Source organism: Ovis aries, chromosome 7 (genome assembly GCF_016772045.2).
Source record: "Ovis aries strain OAR_USU_Benz2616 breed Rambouillet chromosome 7, ARS-UI_Ramb_v3.0, whole genome shotgun sequence".
In the NCBI taxonomy this organism is placed as follows: Eukaryota; Metazoa; Chordata; class Mammalia; order Artiodactyla; family Bovidae; genus Ovis; species Ovis aries.
The window spans coordinates 11,288,204-11,301,345 of NC_056060.1; the positions used below are offsets into that span (position 1 = coordinate 11,288,204).

At 45.0% G+C, this 13,142-nt stretch overlaps 1 non-coding gene across 1 annotated transcript; it reads left to right on the forward strand.

Annotated features, from left to right (window-relative positions):
- The first annotated feature begins 9,200 nt into the window (after positions 1 to 9,200).
- On the forward strand, positions 9,201 to 9,348 carry LOC114115925 (small nucleolar RNA SNORA62/SNORA6 family). The gene has a single exon (XR_003590030.1). It is a non-coding gene; the product is annotated as a small nucleolar RNA SNORA62/SNORA6 family (small nucleolar RNA).
- The last annotated feature ends 3,794 nt before the right edge of the window (positions 9,349 to 13,142 follow it).

Sequence of the window (13,142 nt, forward strand, 5' to 3'; positions counted from 1 at the left end):
AACTGACCTTTTCCAGTCCTGTGGCCACTGCTGAGTTTTCCAAATTTGGTGGTATATTGAACTGTGGTGTTGGAGAAGACTCTTGAGGGTCCCTTGGACTGCAAGGAGATCAAACCAGTCCATCCTAAAGGAAATCAGTCCTGAATATTCAGGAAGGACTGATGCTGAAGCTGAAACTCCAGTACTTTGGCCACCTGATGCAAAGAACTGACTCATTTGAAAAGACCCTGATGCTGAGAAAGATTGAAGGTGGGGGGAGAAGGGGACGACAGAGGATGAGATGATTGGATGGCATCACCGATTCAATGGACATGAGTTTGAGTAACCTCCAACAGTTGGTGATGGACAGGAAAGCCCAGTGTGCTGCAGTCCATGGGACTGCAAATAGTCGGACATGACTGAGTGACTGAAATGACTTACTGATTGAAGGCGGCACTTTCACAGCATCATCTTTTAGGATTTGAAATAGCTCAACTGGAAATCCATCACCTCTACTAGCTTTGTTTATAGTGATGCTTCCTAAAGCCCTCTTGACCTTGCATTCCAGGATATCTGGCTCTAGGTGAGTGATCACGCCATCGTGATTATCTGGGTCTTGAAGATCTGTTTTGTACAGTTCTTCTGTGTATCCTTGCCATCTCTTCTTAGTATCTTCTGCTTCTGTTAGGTCCATACCATTTCTGTCCTTTATTGTGCCAGTTTTTGCATGAAATGTTCCCTTGGTATCTTAATTTTCTTGAAGAGATCTCTCAGTTCAATTGCGACCTCATGAATCGCAGCACGCCAGGCCTCCCTGTCCATCACCAACTCCCAGAGTTCACTCAGACTCACGTCCATCGAGTCAGTGATGCCATTCAGCCATCTCATCCTCTGTCATCCCCTTCTCCTCCTGCCTCCAATCCCTCCCAGCATCAGAGTCTTTTCCAATGAGTCAACCTTTCGCATGAGGTGGCCAAAGTACTGGAGTTTCAGCTTTAGCATCATTCCTTCCAAAGAAATCCCAGGGCTGATCTCCTTTAGAATGGACTGGTTGGATCTCCTTGCAGTCCAAGGGACTCTCAAGAGTCTTCTCCAACACCACAGTTCAAATGCATCAATTCTCCGGTGCTCAGCCTTCTTCACAGTCCAACTCTCACGTTCATACATGACCACAGGAAAAACCATAGCCTTGACTAGACGGACCTTAGTCAGTAATGTCTCTGTTTTTGAATATGCTATCTAGGTTGGTCATAACTTTTCTTCCAAGGAGTAAGCGTCTTTTAATTTCATGGCTGCAATCACCATCTGCAGTGATTTTGGAGCCCAAAAAATTAAGTCTGACACTGTTTCCACTGTTTCCCCATCTATTTCCCATGAAGTGAAGGGACCGGATTCCATGATCTTTGTTTTCTGAATGTTGAGCTTTAAGCCAACTTTTTCACTCTCCACTTTCACTTTCATCAGGAGGCTCTTTAGTTCCTCTTCACTTTCTGCCATAACGGTGGTGTCATCTGCATATCTGAGGTTATTGATATTTCTCCTGGCAATCTTGATTCCAGCTTGTGTTTAATCTCTAGTCTTTCCCATTCTATTGTTTTCCTCTATTTCTTTGCATTGATTGCTGAGGAAGGCTTTCTTATCTCTCCTTGCTATTCTTTGGAACTCTGCATTCAAATGGGTATATCCTTATCTTTCCTTTTCTCCTTTGCCTTTAGCTTCTCTTCTTTTCTCAGTTATTTGTAAGCCCTCCTCAGATGGCCATTTTGCCCGTTTGCATTTCTTTTTCTTGGGGATGGTCTTGATCACTGCCTCCTGTACAATCATCTGGAAAACAGAGCAGAAACTGTTTTAAAGTAAACACAAGTTGAAGCTGTTTGACTATGGCATTTTGTTTGCATGAATAAAGATGATATTGTTTCATAAGACAATTTTAAAATGACATGAAAAATAAAACAGCCTTTCAAATAAATGGCCTAATGTCCATTTTGTAGTACTGAAATAAAAAAGACAAAGATTTAAGAAAGAGAAGAATCCATAAAAACATATTTGTGAGGAGATGAGAGTATTCACTTCTTGTTTAAATAGTGTATTGATTAAATATTGGCCCTGATTACCACATTCAGCCTTCGAAACAGTTCCATCCACAGCACTGATGCTGACTTTCAATGTCATGTCAGGGCTGAGTCACCAGAACCAGGCGATGGAATTTTACTAGTCAGGCTTTGTGCATCCCCACTTCAGTGTGGACCACAGGAGAATGTGGGAGACATTGCAAGGCCTCAGGCAGAATAGGGTTAGGATGAGCATGGTTGCTCTACATTGGTGTGCTGGTGATAATTCACATTCTAAGATATGACTTCAGAGGCAGATATTATTGAATAGTAAAAATATATATATATTTCACTTGATATGAAATTACGCCTCAGCCCTCATTACTGTGCATAAAATAGATACTAAGGGGAACCTACGGCACGGCACAGGAAGCTCTACCCGGTGCTCTGTGACGATTGAAATGGGAAGGAGATCCAGAAACGAGGGGGCTTATGGATCCGTACAGCTGATGCACTTTGCTGTATGGCAGAAATGAACGCAACATTGTAAAGTCTCTATACCCCATTAGGAAACAAACTAACAAAACAAAACATAAAGCCTGACTGCATATTGGGCACTTGAGTAGGCTCTAGGGCTGCAAGCAATGGATAAGCAGTCGAAACCTGTCCTCATGGAGCTCAAGGTCTGGTGAGGAGAAAGAGAAGACGGGGGATTCATAAACCTATAAATAAAGGAAACTGCAGAGATATATGCCGTGAAGCGCTGTGAACGAAACAAGCAGGGAAGCTGTTTAAGGAATTTCTGGTGCTGATACAGTGTTTGTAAAGATGGTTAAGGGTATCTCTCTAAGAGGGTAACATTTGAACAACAGCCTGAGAGTGCAGGAGCTCCTTGTGTGCCAGAAATGAAGGGGACACTTGTGGAAGCTTGTTCTCAGGAGAGGGAACAGAACCTGTAAAGACCCCAAGGCAGGGGCGCAGCGAGGAAGCCTGTCTGTCTGGGGCCAGGGAGAGGGAGTGAGGAGACTCACGGCTCACAGGTTATTTATTGTGATGACTGTGGCTCCTGCTCCCAGTGACAGGATGGCTTTGGAGGGGTGGTAAAGAGAGGCCTTGTCGACTTAGTGTGAACAGCCAGTAGATTTACATTTAGCCTCCAATTCTATCACACAGGGGATTTGTTTTTAAGTTTGTAACATCATATTAAAGCTTCTTAGGTGGTGCAGTGGTAAAGAATCCACTTGCCAGTGCAGGAGGTGCAAAAGACACAGGTTCAATTCCTGAGTCGGGAAAATCCCCTGGAGAAGGGCATGGCAACCCATGCCCAGGTATCCTTGCCTGGAGAATCCCATGGACAGAGGAGGCTGGTGCGCTACAGTCCATGGGGTCTCAAAAAGTCAGATATGACTGAGCAACTGAGCATATTGTCAAACAAAGAAAAAGTATTAGAAATGCCCAGGGGTCCAGTAGCAGCTGGAGAATGAGATGTTGACTGTCTCATGAATGTGAAACCATCTTAGGAGATGATACACACTTTCTCTAGCATACGGATCCTTCTATAACCATAGTACTCTAAAAAAGGCACTTTCCCACTTTCAAATATCTCATGTGTGTGTATTCTTTCTGTTGTAAAGAACGTGAGTTGATACTAGCTCGCTTTATTGATCATTAGAAAACATTTGTTTAACAGAAAGTTGCTTTTAAAAAGCAGATAAACAGCAAAGACCATTAAAATGGTTTATTTTTAAGCTCCCTTCTAAGAGTAGGTCACTGCAGTCAATAAATGTGTTACTCATACTTTTCAGCACAGTTATAGTTTGCGATTTGAGACAGAGCATGGACCACTTGTGAGTCTTATATTTTGGCTTTGATTTTTATTTCATTTTCGGCTGTGCTGGGTCTTCTTGCTGCACTCAGGCTTTGTCTAGTTGCTGCGACAGGGGGCTCCTCTCTAGTTCCCGCGAGCGCCAGGGCTTCTCATTGCGGTGGCTTCTTTTTTGTGTGGGGCATGCTGTGGGTTCTTGGTGCACGGGCTTCAGTAGTTGTAGCGTTCAGGCTTGGCTGCCCCGCAGCATGTGGAATCTTCCCAGACCAGGGATTGAACCTGTGTCCCCTGCACTGATAGGTGGAAGCTTACCCAGTGGACCTCCAGGGAAGTCCCACTTGTTAGTCCTGATACTTGATACGGTGCCCCTGGATCTTAGTGTGTTGGTTTTAGGCTCACAGAGGCTTCACGCCCCTGACTCCACGCATGTGTGATGGAGGGCTCGTCGTCGCAGGGTGGGGGTGGGAGGGTCTGGTCTCCATGCATAGGGAGGTGGAAATGCCCGCTGTGCATGGAGAACTCTGAGCTTCCACTTGGTGCCTGAATAAGAGAGAGGGCATCGGTGCAGGGGCGGGAGCTGGGGCGGGGCCGGCTAAACCAAGTTACCTGATGGATGCTAGGGACCCAACTGCAGCAGGAACTCCCAATGTCGTTTTGTAAAAAGGAGACAGATGTACGTACCCGAAGGCAGACCACACAGGACACAGGCGTTCGTTGCTCCTCTTCTTCATCTCATGCCTTTGGTCCCGGGCTGGGTGACCTCACAGCCCAGGTCTGGCTGAGGCTGTAAACGCTGGTGGTCAGTGGATGTGATTCAGTGCCTCCCTTTGCCTTGCGGTTGCTCATTCAAAGTGAAAGTGTTAGTCACTCAGTTGCATCAGATTCTTTGGGGTCCCATGGACTGGAACCCGCCAGACTCCTCTGTCCGTGGCATTTCCCAGGCAAGAATACTGGAGTGGATTGCCACTCCCTTCTCCAGGGGATCCTCCTGACCCAAGGCTCCGACCCATGTCTCTTGCTTGGCAGGCAGATCCTTTACCACTGAGTCACCTGGGAAGTCCAAACTGCTCCTTAGGTGAGAGCAAAGCCAGGGAGTGGAGGTCAGCCCCACAGTCATCCAAGCAAACAGTGCGCTTCCTCCTTCATCAGAGAAGGCACCTTGGGTTCATCTCCTCCAAGTGCGTCTCCCTGGAAATAAAGCTGTGATGATTATCAGTCTACTTACTCCCGAGAAACAGCCATCAGAAACGTTAGTCTAGTTTTTATTGATGTAAACACACTAGTTTTCACAGTGAACCCCAGTGGGCTCTGAAATGTTTCTGTCGTCCCCGATGCTTGAGGAGAACAAGTTTTCCTTTGCTTTGTATTAGATTACTGCTGCTGCTGCTGCTGCTGCTGCTGCTGCTAAGTCGCTTCAGTCGTGTCCGACTCTGTGCAACCCCATAGATGGCAGCCCACCAGGCTTCCCCGTCCCTGGGATTCTCCAGGCAAGAACACTGGAGTGGGTTGCCATTTCCTTCTCCAGTGCATGAAAGTGAAAAGTCAAAGTGAAGTCGCTCAATCGTGCCCGACTCTTAGCGACCCCATGAACTAAAGCCTACCAGGCTTCTCCGTCCATGGGATTTTCCAGGCAAGAGTATTGGAGTGGGTTGCCATTGCCTTCTAGACAGACCTTAGTCAGCAAAGTAATGTCTCTGCTTTTGAATATGCTATCTAAGTTGGTCATAACTTTTCTTCCAAGGAGTGAGCGTCTTTTAATTTCATGGCTGCAATCACCATCTGCAGTGATTTTGGAGCCCCCCAAAATAAAGTCTGACACTGTTTCCACATCTATTTCCCATGCTACATTGTATTATAATTGTGGGAATTGTCACAGTTCCCTACTCTACACTTAAGGAATATGTTGTAACAATTTTTTATAAGTCAGGATTTGTAAGTCAAGCAAGTTGTTTTCACTTGGAAAAATTACTGGGCTCTGGGAGTGCAGACTCAGCCTGCTGCAAACCTCCAGGAAGCATCTCAGTGGGCTTCTTTAGTTGGCAGAATAGCATGACAAAAAGAGAGGCAATTACATGAGAAAAATAAGGGCCACTTTTGTCAGCCATAGCATGCATAGTTTTCTTGCAATAAAATGATGGTTATAGTCCTTGTTTATCTGAAGTGTTTAAATGTTGTTACAATAATATTTTCCTTCAGTACATTTCACCATCTTGTAACATTTCTTTGTAATCATATAACATTACTCAATATTCTTACTTAGTAACAATGGACTCAATATTTCTTTTTCTTAAAACTTATTTTAAAATGTATTTGGCTGCCCTGGGCCATAGTTGCAGTGTGTGGACTGTCTCATCTTCACCGCAGCGTGCAGACTCTTTAGTTGTGACATGTGGGATCTACTGAGAGGGTAACAGGCAGGAAGGCTAGGGGTCTCCAAATGGAGAAAATAGGCTACAAGGGTCAGACGTTTTTTCCTCTCTCTCTTAAGTGGCAGGAGGAAACAAACTACAAGTGTCAGATTTTTTTCCCTTCTCTACACAAAATTAAAAGGTTTCTTTGTTGTTGCCATGTTCATTCTACGTTGCCATGACAACGCCTGGCTCCACCTGAACTTAACTTTTCTCAAACCTTGAGCTAGCCAATGTGTTTTCTTATGGAAATGTTTTTCTTAAGCTATGTTAATGAACTGTGTATTTACCTAAGACTGTCTTTCTTCAAGTGCCTAAGATGCTGAACTGACTTGACAAACCAGTATGTTTTACTCAACAAGCTAGTGTTTTACTTATGCAAATATTCTCTTAAGCTATGTTAATGAGACTATGTATTTGCTTGGAAACCTGCCTTGATTCAAGATTCAGGTCAATAGTTTCATGGCTTGCCTGGAAAATCCCATGGATGGAGGAGCCTGGTAGGCTGCAGTCCATGGGGTCGCTAAGAGTCAGACATGACTGAACGACTTCACTTTCACTTCTCACTTTCAGGCATTGGAGAAGGAAATGGCAACCCACTCCAGTGTTCTTGCCTGGAGAATCCCAGGGATGGGGGAGCCTGGTGGGCTGCCGTCTGTGGGGTCGCACAGAGTCGGACACGACTGAAGCGACTTAGCAGCAGCAGCAGCAGTTTTATGGCCTGGGCCAATTCACCTTTTGCCAATGTTATGCCAAAATGCATGTTGCAGATGAGAGGCCTGGTGCCACTCTCTGAGTTTTGAGGTGTTTCCTTTCTCTAATTAGCGGCCTGCCAGTAGGTATATAACTTCTGCTAAAGACTAGCAGGTGGGCACTTTTTCTGCCCCCTTCTGATGTCTATGTCAGAAGCCTTCTCTATCTCTTTTATACTTCAATAAAACTGTATTACGCAAAAGCTCTGAGCGATCAAGCCTCATCACTGGCCCCAGGTTGAATTCTTCTCCTCCGGAGGCCAAGAATCCCAGCATCTTTAATGACTCAGCAACAACCTGTCATGATCAGGGATTAAACCCACACCCCCTGCACTGGGACCGTGGAGTCTTAGCCACTGGACCACCAGGGAAGTCCCTGGACTCAGTATTTTTGGTTCTTCTAATTGCCGCTGTCCTTTCTTTTATGATACGTTCAGTCTTGTACTTGAGCGTTTACTATTTGAAATAAATTCACTGTGGTTCTATCTCTTATACCCTTTACTGCAACATGGTATCTTGGATCCCATCTGCTTTAGGTCATGGAGATGAGAGTGAGTGACGACGTGTGTGTGGAGCTGATAGCACCATCCGTCTCACTTTCCTAAACATGAATTTAGAAATACCCTTCACGCCTCCATCTCTGAGTCACTCTGTTCTGTGAGACACACCAAGCACAGCTGATCAGATAGAGCTTTACTGTTTTCCTCCAAACTACTATCGTTTATGGGCTTCCCTGGTGGCTCAGATAGTAAAGAATCCGCCTGCAATGAGGGAGACCTGGATTCGATCCCTGGGTTTGGAAGATTCGCTGGAGGAGGGCATGGTAACCCACTCCAGTATTCTTGCCTGGAGAATCCACATGGACAGAGGAGCCTGGCCGACTACAGTCCATGGGGTTGCAAAGAGTTGAACGCGACTGAGCAACTAAGCACAGCACAGAACATCATTGCTTATATGCCAGTTACAGGACTCCACCGGGGCTCAGTGGGTGGAAAAATGCACCTGCAATGCAGGAGCCACAGGAGAGGCAGGTTTGATCCCTGCGTTGGGAAGATCCCTTGGAGGAGGAAAGAGCAACCCACTCTAGTACTGTTGCCTGGAGAATCCCATGGACAGAGGAGCCTGGTGGGCTACAGTTCATGGGGTCACAAAGAGCAGGACACACATCCCTGCATGTGACAGTTACACTTCAGTACGTCAAGGAAACAGTTTAAGGAACAGCAACTACCAGTAATCTAGATATTTCCATTGTCCTTCTACAAAAGTAACAGGAAACACTTATTTTAAAATTGGGTCTGATATTTACGTTGTTGTTGCTCAGTTGCTAAGTTGTGTCCAACTCTTTGCGATCCCATGGACTGCTGCCTTTTTACACTGTTCATGGGGTTTTCCAGGCAAGAATATTGGAGTGGGTTGCCATTGTCTTCTCCAGTGGACCACGTTTTGTCAAGACTCTTCACCATGACCTGTCTGTCTTGGGTGGCCCTGCACGGCATGACGCATAGTTTCATTGAGTGTTGCAAGCCCCTTTGCCAGGACAAGGCTGTGATGTATGAAACAGATAACTAATGAGAACCTACTATATAGCACAGGAAACTACTCAGTGCTGTGGTGACTCAAATGGGAAGGAAATCCAAACAAGAGGGGCTATGTGCATCCACGTGGCTGATTCACTTTGCTGTACAGCAGAAATTAACACAGCAGTGTGAAGTAACCAAGTGTACTCCAATTAAAATAAAGAAAAATAGTGAGACTGTTACAATTCTGTTTAAAGGCATTAGAATGAGCACAGCTCAGCTAGAGATACATGAATCTTCTAAAGTCTTATGAAGTACTCAAAGCATAATTCATGAGATAAGAAAATGATGAATGAGAAGATGGATGTTAACTGAGCCTACTCATTTCACAATACATATCAGTCAGAACTGTCATGCTGTATGCCTTAAACTTATACGGTGATGTATGTCAATTATTTCCTAATAAAGCTGTAAAAGTAATAAAGTAAATTTTAAAATTAAAAAACAAAAAACAGGTCTTATTGGGGTCATTTAGATCAGCCCCATGAGAAGCCTTCTGCCTTCAGGGGGTCTTCCTTCAAACACCAACCTCCCCTTCCAAAGTTTCAGTGTTTCCTCCATTCCTGTGTACAAAATCAAAGCCTCTGAAATGGTACACAGAAGTGCTCCCTGCACACTGTGAGAGCTTGGAGCTGAGGCCGCTGGCCGATGAACTCACAAGTGTAGGTAGTGTGCTACACGAGGGGCAAGTTTTTCGTTACCACCACAAGGGTCTCTGGCCCAAAAGTATGATTTTAAGGAATGAGAGCTTAATTAAGGAGAGGTGAAAACATTTTAAAAATAGCTTTTTTCCTCTTCTTCAATATTCCTAACTCTTCAGGCAGTCTTTGACTTTTCTATTTTCTCAGTTCTTGTATCCTACTCTGAGATCCTAAAAAGGGCGTGCACCCAGCGGGTCTGACGTGGTGGATGCACGCCCGGGAAGTTCTGCACATGTGTGGCACCATCTCCCGAGAATGCCCATGGGAGGTCATGCAGGATCTCTACTTCTACAGAGATCCTGGAGAGCCTGAAAAGGAAGAGCAGGCAGCCGCTGAGAAGGCTGTGGCCATGGAGGAGTTTCAGGGTGAATGGACTGCTCCAGCTCCAGAGTTCACTGCTACTCAGCCTGAGGTGGCAGACTGGTCTGAAGGTGCCTATTCAGCAGTTCCCCACTAAAGCCTGGAGTGATCCGCCTTCCACTGAAGACTGGTCTGCAGCTCCCAAGGCTCAGGCCACTGAATGGGTAGGAACCACCACTGAGTGGTCATAAGCTGGTCTTCCAAACACTTGTAGAACTTCCACCAAAATGGAAATTTGGTTGATGGAAAATAAAGTTTCTAAAAAAAAAAAAAAGAAGAAGAAGAAGTACTCCTAATCTGAACCTTGCAAATCTCCCTCACCTTCTCTTATACCCAAACACTTCTTCATCTTAGGTATGCTGAGTCATTTGTGATTATTTCTGTTCATCACCTCTGCACCCATTGTTCTGTTCTGACTGCCTGGAAAACTCCCAGCATCCTCTCAGAGGTAACCAGAGTGTTCAGTTCAGTTCAGTCACTCAGTCATGTCTGACTCTTTGCGACCCCATGGGCTGCAGCATGCCATGCCTTCCTGTCCATCACCAACTCCTGGAGTCCACCTAAACCCATGTCCATTGAGTCGATGATGCCATCCAACCATCTCATCCTTTGTCCTCCCCTTCTCCTCCTGCCCTCAAACTTTTTCAGCATCAGAGTCTTTTTATGAGTCAGCTCTTCATATCAGGTGGCCAAAGTATTGGAGTTTCAGCTTCAACATCAATCCTTCCAATGAACACCTAGGACCTTCCAATGAACACCGGCCCGTTCCAATGAACACCCAATCCCAAGAGTCTTCTCTTGAGATTGAAGAAGCATCAATTCTTCAGCCCTCAGCTTTCTTTATAGTCCAACTCTCACATCCATACATGACTACTAGAAAAACCATAGCCTTGACTTGACAGACCTTTGTTGACAAAGACAGTATGGTACTGGCACAAAAACAGAAATATAGACCAATGGAACAAGATAGAAAGCCCAGAAATAAACCCACACACCTATGGGTACCTTGTTTTTGACAAAGTGAAAGTGAAGTGGCTCCGTCATGTCCAACTCTTTGTGACCCCATGGACTATAGCCTACAAAGCTCCTCCATCCATGGGATTTTCCAGGCAAGAGTACTGGAGTGGGTTGCCATTTCCTTCTCCAGGGGGTCTTCCTGACCCATGGATTGAACCCAGGTATCCCGCATTGTAGGCAGACACTTACTTCACCATCTGAGCCATTAGGGAAGTCTGCCTTTTGACAAAGGAGGCAGGCAAGAATATACAATGGGGCAAATATAGTGTCTTCAATAAATGGTGCTGGGTAAACTAGACAGCTACATGTAAAGGAATGAAATTAGAACACTTCCTAACACCATACACAAAGATAAACTCAAAATGGATTAAAGACCTACATGTAAAACCAGAAACCATTAAACTCTTAGAGGAAAACATAGAACACTCGATGTCAAGTGTTATTCTTAATAGAAATTACAGTGTTTTCCCCCTCTGATCTTTAATGTGATAGGTTGCATTCCTAAAGATAAGCCACTCTTACTTGCAGAAAGTGAAGAACTGAAGAGCCTCTTGATGAAAGTGAAAGAGGAGAGTGAAAAAGCTGCCTTAAAACTCAACACTCAAAAAATCAAGATCATGGCAAAGAGAAGGGGGGAAAGTGGAAGCAGTGACAGGCTTTATTTTCTTGGGCTTCCAAATCACTGCAGATGGTGACTGCAGCCATGAAATTAAAAGATGCTTGCTCCTTGGAAGAAAAGCTCTGACAAACCTAGACAGCATATTAAAAAGCAGAGACATCACTTTGTGGTGAGCAGAATGAGCTGGCACTCAATAAAACCTCTTTGGGTTGTAAATTAGCTCTTTTTTTTTCACTTTCTTTTTATTTTTCCTAGAAGGGACATCTTGAGTTATTGCCTTGCTCTGTCTGGCTGAGTTTCCTTAGTGTATGAACCACTATTCTATGCAGCTACTGTAAGGCGAGTGCAGAGAAAAGAGAGCAAGCCAGGCGGTCAGGCAAAGAAAAGGGAAATTTATTAGAGGGAAAAGAGAAGGTGACTGGCCCTTAAGCAGAACCAGTGTCCTCCCTTTCTGAAGGGGTCTTTCATATACCCCACCAATGAAAAATTCTCTGATGGGTAATTTTTAGTCTATAGTTGAGTCCTGTAGTCACATAGTCAGAGGTCTGGAATCCAGTGGTTTTGTAGCTTTGAGAAGGTAGGTGCCAGTGGGAAAACAGAATGTTGTTTGGGCAATTCGGTCAGTCTCAAGGGTCACTGTGATTTTATTCTTTGTTTGCAAGGTCAAGATCATGAGCCATTTCTACCATGAACCCCCAAATAGACTGTAACATTCAGCCTTTTTGATTTGGGATAAGAGCCTAAGGTCAGTTTTACCTAACTGGTTCCTGCAGGACAGGGGCACATGGGGGTGAGATGAGAAAAGTCTGGAATGTGAGTCAAGGGGATTTGTGTAGGGTCAAAGGTTTTGAGCGAGCTAGAAGTAGCTCGTGGGTAGTTCAGCTGGTAAATGCTCATTAGTGGTCCTGAAGAAATTTTGAAAAAAGATGCATTAAACATGGGCCAAAAGTTAAAATAAGGCTAAGGAGAAGAAGAAGGCCTAGAAAAGGTAGGACCCAGGGCAACCAATTCCAATTGCTTTGCCAGTTTTCCCATGAATGACTGGGGTGTTTATATGTTCTAGAGGCTCTTTTTGTCAGATTTCTTGCTGCTTCCTCTACAACTCAGTGGCTCAGCCGGTACAGAATCCGCCTGCAATGCAGGAGACCTGGGTTTGATCCCTGGGTTGGGAAGATCCCCTGGAGGAGGGAAAGGCTACCCACTCCAGCATTCTGGCCTGGAGACTTCCATGGACTGAATAGTCCGGTTGCAAAGCGTAGGACACAACTGAGCAACTTTCACTTTCTTTCTTTACAACGCCTGATTTGCTGGTATAGAAGCAGCGCACTTCCTCCAAAAATAGACACGGGCCCCTGTTTTCTGCCGTGAGAAGGTCTAATCCTCTTCTGTTTTGGAGGACCACGACTGCCGGGGAATCTAGCTGGTTTTGGACAGGGATAAGGCTAGTAGCCATTTCTTCTAGGCTCTCAGTGAGGTCTTTAGAAAGGCTTTGGTACTAATCTAAAGAGGTTGTGAGTCCTGCAGATGCTCTTCCAATCCCGGCTGCTATTCCTATACTTATTAACAGAGGAATGAATTGAATTGCCCATTTGGGTCGGTTATGAATTAGCGGGATAGGGAGGGTCTGTAAGGAATATGTAGTTGTCAGGTTATGCCAAAAGATTGGGCTACTTGTTGAGGGATTTGGGAAATGAAAGCTGGCCCATTATCAGATTGGAGAGAGAGAGGGAGGACAAAGCGAGGGATGACTTCTCATATGAGAAACTCAGTGTCACTCAGTTTCTGAGGCAGTTTCTGATCTCACAGGAAAAGCCTCAGTCCACCCTGAAAAAGTGTCTCTGACAGTGAACATG